Source organism: Loxodonta africana, chromosome 1 (assembly GCF_030014295.1).
Source record: "Loxodonta africana isolate mLoxAfr1 chromosome 1, mLoxAfr1.hap2, whole genome shotgun sequence".
Lineage (NCBI taxonomy): Eukaryota > Metazoa > Chordata > Mammalia > Proboscidea > Elephantidae > Loxodonta > Loxodonta africana.
In genome coordinates this window covers 143,701,021-143,709,397 of record NC_087342.1, presented here as the reverse complement: position 1 = coordinate 143,709,397, position 8,377 = coordinate 143,701,021, and positions in this window count along the sequence as shown.

Sequence of the window (8,377 nt, the reverse complement as noted above, 5' to 3'; positions counted from 1 at the left end):
AAGCATGATGTCCTTCTCCAGGGACTGGTCCTTCCTCATAACATGTTCAAAATTTGTGAGATGAAGTCTTGTCGTCCTTGCTTTTAAGGAGCATTCTGGCTGTACTTCTTTCAAGACAGATTTGTTCGTTCTTCTGGCAGTCCATTGTATATTCAATATTCCTCACCAACATCATAATTCAAAGGCATCAATTCTTCTTTCATCTTCCTTATTCATTGTCCAGCTGTCACATGCACGTGAGGTGATAGAAAACACCATGGCTTGGGTCAGGTGCACCTTAGTCCTCAAAGTGACATCTTTGCTTTTTAACACTTTAAAGAGGTCTTTTGTAACAGATTTGCCCAATGCAATGTGTCATTTGATTTCTTGACTGCTGCTTCCATGGGCATTGATTGTGGATCCAGGTAAAATGAAATCCTTTACAACGTCACTATTTTCTCTGTTTATCATGATGTCAGGCAAGCTTAGACAGAGTAAAATAAATAAATTTGATCTTTTTCTCAAAAGATTTTTGCATTTATTTATGATATTTTCTCTCTTCTGCTTTCAGGAGATAAAAATACACATGAAAGAATGGAAAGTATTAATGAGATAATGAAAATTGTTTATGTCAATCAGCCAACATGTATTTATTGAGCATTTAGTATGAGCCCTGTGTTTGGGGTTATAAAGACAACAAGAATGTGACTCTGTTACTTACAATATAATTGAGGAGTTAAGAAATAACCTCATGAATTAATTCATAAGAAAGGCCATATTATATCCACCTTCAAGACTTTGCAGACCCCATGTTGATTTGTCATCATGCAGAGTTTATTGCAGGGCATACCAAGATGAATATGGAACACTTATCACCATGAACAAAGCAAATATGGCCCCCAGACTTGAACATCTGGTTGGAGTTTAGGGTTTGAATTCCAGATCTAAGTCTCCCTAGCTGAGTATCTATAGATATGAGTAGTTACTATCTCTATGTTTCATAATGTCTACAGAATATGGAGAAGGCATTTACTGCTCACAAAATATCCATACACGTCTTCACAATTCCCAGTTCCCTTGCAGTTATAGCTGGACAGATGAGTAATTCTGGCCAGTGGGCTGTGAGTAAAAAAGTGATGTGTGTCACTTCCAGTCCAATGAACTTGTGAGCTACTTGTACAGTCTTTGGCTGGTTAGAGTGACTTGAAAGCTGAGAATAACTATCCTGGAAATTTACCTGACCTACACTGAAATATGTGTGGGCTGTAAATAAACTTTGTGTTGTTAACCACTGAGATTTATGGATTTATTTGTCACATTTGCAGAGCCTTTGCTGACCAATGCACAGGATTATTGTAAGGATCATATGAGATGATACATAAAAACTACTTAGTATAGTGCCTGGCACAGAGTAAATATTCAATAAATGAAAGTCATCATTATTTATACTTCTTTTAAAATAAAATTAGTTATTTAAACATTTTTCCTTTTTTTGTTATTGTTACAAAAATAAGTCAGTGTTGAAAAAAAAAAATCTGAAGTCTGTTGGCAGAAGTGCTTCCAAAGCTATTTCAATGCTTTCAGTTCCTCTAACGCTTTTTTCCTAATTGAGTACACTTGATCTTTTGTGATAGGAGTGGCTACTCATTGAACTCGTACTTTTTGTAAACATAGTATCTGTTTCTGCTCAGAGGTCTCTAAGGTTTTTATTTATGGATAATTCATTGCCCCAAACCAATAGTGAAAACTAGTGATCTTTCAAACATGGAAACACCCTATAATTTTCTTCTGGCACTGCAACAACTTTGATGTTAATCTTTCTTTTTTCTGGCTGAACCTATATACACTTAAGTATAGGATCACATTAAGAAAACGCTCAGACCACATGTAAACAACCTGTGGCTAGACAATTCCTGAACCCTATGCAATGTCCAGTTTTCAAAGGATGTAAGCTTCTGTGTTGTTTTCTCTACCATATATTTTTCCGCAAAAGTCCTACTTACTACTTTATCATGAACTGATGTATTTGGGCATGAGTCTAGACATGCTGTGATTTTGAAGAACTAGATCTTTTCCTGCCTACCCCACCCTTTGGCCCCAGGAAGGGGTTTGGACACCTCTTGTGCCCTGGAACATAGCTCTGTGTTAAGTCTAGATGACACATCTCAATTTAAAAGATATGGGGAAAAGATTTGGAAAGATGTGCTAAGGAGTTAGAATATAATTTGGATCATCTGGTGGGTGAAAATAAGGTGCCCATAATAGGGTATGAAGAGAAAGGCAAAGGGGATTGAGTTGAGTTCATACAAATGGTCATCAATTTTATTTTTCAATAAATGAAGTTAGCACTTTAAAGTATAAGTAAAGTTACCACTTTAAAGGAAAGGAAAAAAAGAAACTTTTTTTTGTAAATGTATTTCATAAACCAGATGACTCCATAACACTCAAGTATCAGTTGATAGAAAAACAAACCCGGAAGTTCTTTTCATTTAGTCCGTGAATTTTATAAACTAAATCAGGAACCTCTTTCCCTCAGCTTTTCCTTCATCCCCTTTCCCTCAGCAGTTAAGATATGAGTCACTGGGATTGATTACACAGCTGACAAAAACAACTGTGAGATGGCAGAATGAGTGGTGAGAGGTGGGGGTGAATGACACTCATGAAATGCTGCCGAAACAGCCCCATTTATAGCTCCTATGCAGGAGACTTCTCGTAAGCATGACTCAGACTTCAGAGGTGGATAACCCAGTCTCTACAGCGAGTACAGAACTGAGAGGCCATATGGGATATTCTGTCAGAATGGGTCACAGAATCCAAACTGGACAGGCCTGGCCGCTGTCCATTGTGATCAGCAAGTTGAATGAAGATGACTGCTATACTTATGGAAGGATGCAAGCAGTAAATGATGGCATCATGAAACAGGCTAGATAAATGAAGTTTAACAAGAATAAATATTCAAAAAAAAAAAAAAGTGCAGCTTCCAAATAAGAAAAAAAGGAGAGGAGATGAAAAGAGAGGAGAGGAGAGGGGAAGAAAGGGAGAAAATTCTGATAGTAGATTAATGTTCAAGGATATTCACACCCTCCATCTACATAAGATTCTAAAAGTCTAAGTCAGGAAGCAATATAGATAATTATTACAGAGAATCTTACTTAAACATGAACTTTTAAAAATGGGTTTTTAAAAAGGAATACAAATATCTTATAAAGTCTATAAAATGAAGCTGAACTTTACTGATAGTTAATAATACAGACTAAATTAAGAATAAGATATTATTTTTCACTTGTCAGATAGGCAAAGATAAACACAGCTTCATAGTACAGTGTTGATTGGGGGGATGGGCAAATAGTCTTAAATTCTGTCCCTATTGTTGCAAGCACTTGATACAGAAAGTTGGAAATTGCTACCAAAATTTAAAACAAATACACTGTTTAACTCAGCAGTTTCTAATTATGCTTTTATATATGTTCAAAGACACACACAAATACACAGTCTTTTGTGGCTTTTTTTTGTAATTGCACAAAAAATGGTGGAATGAATATCCTAAAATAAGGACCATTAAATAGATTGTTATCTGATCCAATGGAATACTTCATAATGGATTAAAAATACACCTGAATATGCTGATATGTAGTGATGGAGTATGGAATAATTTCCAAAATATATTGTTAAGTGAAAAAAGCCATTCATGGTATCATATATAGAGTAGTCTCTAATACTCTTTAAAGTGTTAAAAAGCAAAAATGTCCCTGTAAGGCCTGAGGTGTGCCTGACCCAAGCCATCGTGTTTTCAATCACCTCACATGCATGTGAAAGCTGAATAATGAATAAGGAAGACCAAAAAAGAATTGATGCCTTTGAATTATGGTGCTGGTGAAGAATATTGAACATACCATGGACTGCCAGAAAAGCAAACAAGTATGTTGTGGAAGAAGTACAGCCAGAATGCTCCTTAGAAGCAAGGATGGCGAGACCATGTCTCACATACTTGGGACATGTTACCAGGAGGGATCAGTCCTTGGAGAAGGACATCATGCTTGGTAGAGAGTCATCGAAAAACAGGAAGACCCCCATTGAGATGGATTGACACAATGGCTGCAACAGTGGGCTGAAGCCTAACAATGATTGTGAAGATGGCACAGGACTGGGCGGTGTTTCGTTCCGTTGTAGATAGGGTCTCTATTAGCCAAAAACAACTTGACAGCGCCTAACAATAACAACATTCTCTAATACTAAAGGGGAAGATAAAAGAAACTGAGCCTCCAAGGGTTAATAGAAATGCAATGTTGGGAAAGGAAATGGTATTCTCAGCAGCTAGGACAATTTGTGTAACTAACACAGGTGAGAAAGACGGTAGATATCAGGCAATGGCGAATAGTCCACGTAGGATGCATACCAAAGCACCTAGTTGCTAGTTTAATATCATTTTCTCCCCTCGAATTCTAGTGTGTGTGCCACTGTAAATGTGTGTGATATCCAAAAAAAGAAAACAATCCCTGGTTACCTAGAGTAACTAATAACATTGTTAGAAATGATTCAGACAAACACATTGGCAGGGCCTGATCACATAAAGAACACCCTAGATTTCTGTAACAGAAGCCATTCACTCCTCCCCACGGTAGTGATACGGATCCTTTCAGGCAGAATGGGTCATTAGCTTTAACCGTCTCCCACAGCAACGCAGGAATCAATGCCAGCCTTATAAGTAAACAGGTACCCACACTGTTTAAGTACACATACCAATTGGCAAAGAAGGCAAATATTTACCCAATGTGATAGTGCATATGATAATTTAAGTTTCCTCTTGTGGAAGTTTGAGTTAATTCTGGGAATATTACATATGTGCATGTGTGTTACCTTGTGGCTTTACACTATATTATTATATTTATCCTAATTTGTAGAACCAAATTCTATAGTAGATGTGCTTGGATACGGCCTATTTTAGAATCGTATCTCAAATTTTTAAGTCTTGTTAAGGTTATGGTCCCACAGTTAGTGCTGGGTGTCATTGCATGAGTCAGAGAGTGAAGTAGTCAAAGTTTCTATTTAGTATCCTCCCACTCTTTTCATAAAGGGTCGCATCCTAATGCTTTCTGTCTCCTGGTGACCAGAATCATTTTTTTTCACAGGTCCCTTGCTAAATATGACTCTCTGGAAGTCTCTATGGACACCTGACACACTTTGGTCAAAATCGTTCCTAAATAGAACAAAAAGCGTCCTGGTAAAAAAGGTGTGTTTTCTTTTGCTGTGCTTTTTTTTTTTTTTTACATTTTCAGCGATTCTCTAATTCATTCTTTTTTTTTTTAAAGAGCACTTTATTGTACTTTAGGTGAAAGTTTACATAGCAAATTAGTTTTCCAGTCAATAATTCACAAACATGTTTTCCCACGACATTGGTTGCAATCCCCGCAATGTGTCAGTGCTCTCCTTATTTCCTCCCAGGGTTCCTTGTTTCTATTCGTCCCCTTTCCCTGTCCCTCTCTCCCTTCTTACCTTAGGTTTTGAGCAAATGTTGCCCTTTTGGTATCATATAGTTGATTGTTCTAAGAAGTACATTTTTCATGGGTATTACTGTTTGTTTTATACTTCTGTCTATTATTTGGTTGAAAGGTAGTCTCCGGGAGTTTCTTCAGTTTCAAATTAGTAAGTTGTCTTAGGGCAATAGTGTCGGGGGTTCCTCCAGTCTCTGTCAGACCAGTAAGTCTGTTCCTTTTTTTTGAATTTTGTTCTACATTTTTTTTTTTTAATTTCTTTAGATGGTTTACAAAGCAAATTAGTTCCGCATTAAACAATTAATACACATATTGTTTTGTGACATTGGTTGTCAACCCTGTGATGTGTCAATACTCTCCCTTTCTCGACCTAGGGTTATCCATTTCCATTTTTTGGCCTTCCTGTCCCCTCCTGCCTTCTCATCCTTGCCCCTGGACTGGTGTGCCCATTTAATCTTATACTTGGTTGAGCTATATGTATTATTGTTTGTTTCATGCGGCTGTCTAATCATTGGCTGAAGGGTAAACCTCAGAAGTGACTTCCATACTGATTTAAAAGGGTGTCCAGGGCCATGCTCTCGGGTTTCTCCAGACTCTGTCAGACAGTATATCTGGTCTTTATTTGTGAGTTTGAAATTTTGTTCTATATTTTTCTCCAGCTATGTCCAGGACCCTCTATTGTGATCCCTGTCAGAACAGTCAATGGTGGTAGTGAAGTACCATCTAGTTGTGCTGGACTCAGTCTGGTGGAGGCTGTGGTAGTTGTAGCCCATTAGTCCTTTGTACCAATTATTCCCTTGTGTCTTTGGTTTTCTTCATTCTCCTTTGCTCCAGATGGGGTGGGACCAGTGGAGTATCTTACATGGCCACTCACAAAACCTACCAAAGTAGGATGAATAACATTTTCTTTATAAACTATGTTATGCTAAGTGAGCTTGATGTCCCCCAAGATCATGGTCCTCAGCCTTCAGCTCAGCAAGTCGGCCCCTCAGGGAGCTTGGATGTGCCCATGAAGCCTTTGGTATGGATTACACTTCAACTTATAGTAAACAAAAGTCTTCTGGAAACCCTGGTGGTGTAGTGGTTAAATGCTATGGCTGCTAACCAGAAGGTCAGCAGTGTGAATCCACCAGATGCTCCTTGGAAACTCTATGAGGCAGTTCTACTCTGTCCTATAGGGTCACTATAAGTCAGGATCCACTCGATGGCAACAGGTTTGGTTTGGTTTTGAAGCTTCTATGACTTTGTCTTGGTCAAGTTGTGCTGACTTCCCACTATTGTGTACTCTCTTACCCTTCACCAAAGTTACCACTTACCTATCATCTAGTTAGTCTTTTTCCATCCTCACCCCTCCCCTCCCTCATAACCTTCAAAGATTGTTTCTGTGGGTAAACCTTTTCAAGAGTTTTCATAATAGTGATCTCATATAGTATTTGTCCTTTTGTGATTGACTTATTTCATTCAGCATAATGCCCTCCAGATTCATTCATGCCATGAGATGTTTTGCAGATTCATCATTGTTCTTTATAGTTGTATAGTATTCCATTGTGTATGTGTACATTTGTTTATCCATTCATCTGTTGATGGACGCTTAGGTTGTTTCCATCTTTTTATTATTGTGAATAATGCTGCAATGAACATGGGTGTGCATATGTCTATTTGTGTGACCACTTTTAATTCTCTAGGATATATTCTTAGGAGTGGGATTGCTGTAGCGTATTGTATTTCTATTTCTAGCTTTTTAAGGAAGCGTCATATCATTTTCCAAAAAGGTTGTACTATTTTGCATTCCCACCAGCCATGCGTGAGAGTTCCAATCTCCCCGAAGCCCCTCCAGCATTTGTTATTTTCTGTTTTTTGGGTTAGTGCCAGTAATGTCAGGGTGAGATGGTATCTCATTGTAGTTTTGATTTGCATTTCGCTAATGGTTAGTGATCTGAGCATTTCCTCATGTGTCTGTTAGCTCCCTGAATGTCTTCTTTGGTGAAGTGTCTGTTCATATCCTTGGCCCATTCTTTAACTGGATTATTTGTCTTTTTGTTGTAGAGGTGTTGGATTTTTCTATAGTTTTTAGAGATTAGGTGTTTGTTGGATACATCATAGGGAAAATTTTTTTCTGAGCCTGCAGGGCATCAAGATTGGAGGAAGATGCACTAACAACTTGCATTCTGCAGATGACACAACCTTCCTTGCTGAAAGTGAAGAGGACTTGAAGCATTTAATGATGAAGATCAAAGGCCACAGCCTTCAGTATGGATTACACCTCAACATAAAGAAAACAAAAATCCTCACAACTGGACCAATAAGCAACATCATGATAAACGGAGAAAAGATTGAAGTTGCCAAGGATTTCATTTTACTAGGACCCACAATCAACACCTATGGAAGCAGCAGTCAAGAAATAAAAAGACGCATGCATTGGGCAAATATGCTGCAAAAGACCTCTTTAAAGCGTTGAAAAGCAAGGATGTCACCTTGAAGACTAAGGTGTGCCTGACCCAAGCCATGGCGTTTTCAGTAGCCTCATATGCATGTGAAAGCTGGACAACGAATAAAGAAGACCAAAGAAGAATTGACGTCTTCGAAATGTAGTGTTGGTGAAGAATATTGAATATACCATGGACTGCCAAAAGAAGGAACAGCTCTGTCTTGGAAGAAGTACAGCCAGAAAGCTCCTTAGAAGCAAGGATGGCGAGACCATGTCTCACATACTTTGGACCTGTTATCAGGAGGGATCAGTCCCTGGAGAAGGACATCATGCTTAGTAAAGTAGAGAGTAGGTGAAAAAGAGGAAGATCCTATACGAAATGGATTGATAGGTACAGTGGCTGCAATAACGTGCTCAAGCATACAAGGATTGTGAGGATAGTGCAGGACGGGGCAGTGTTTCATTCTGTTGTACATAG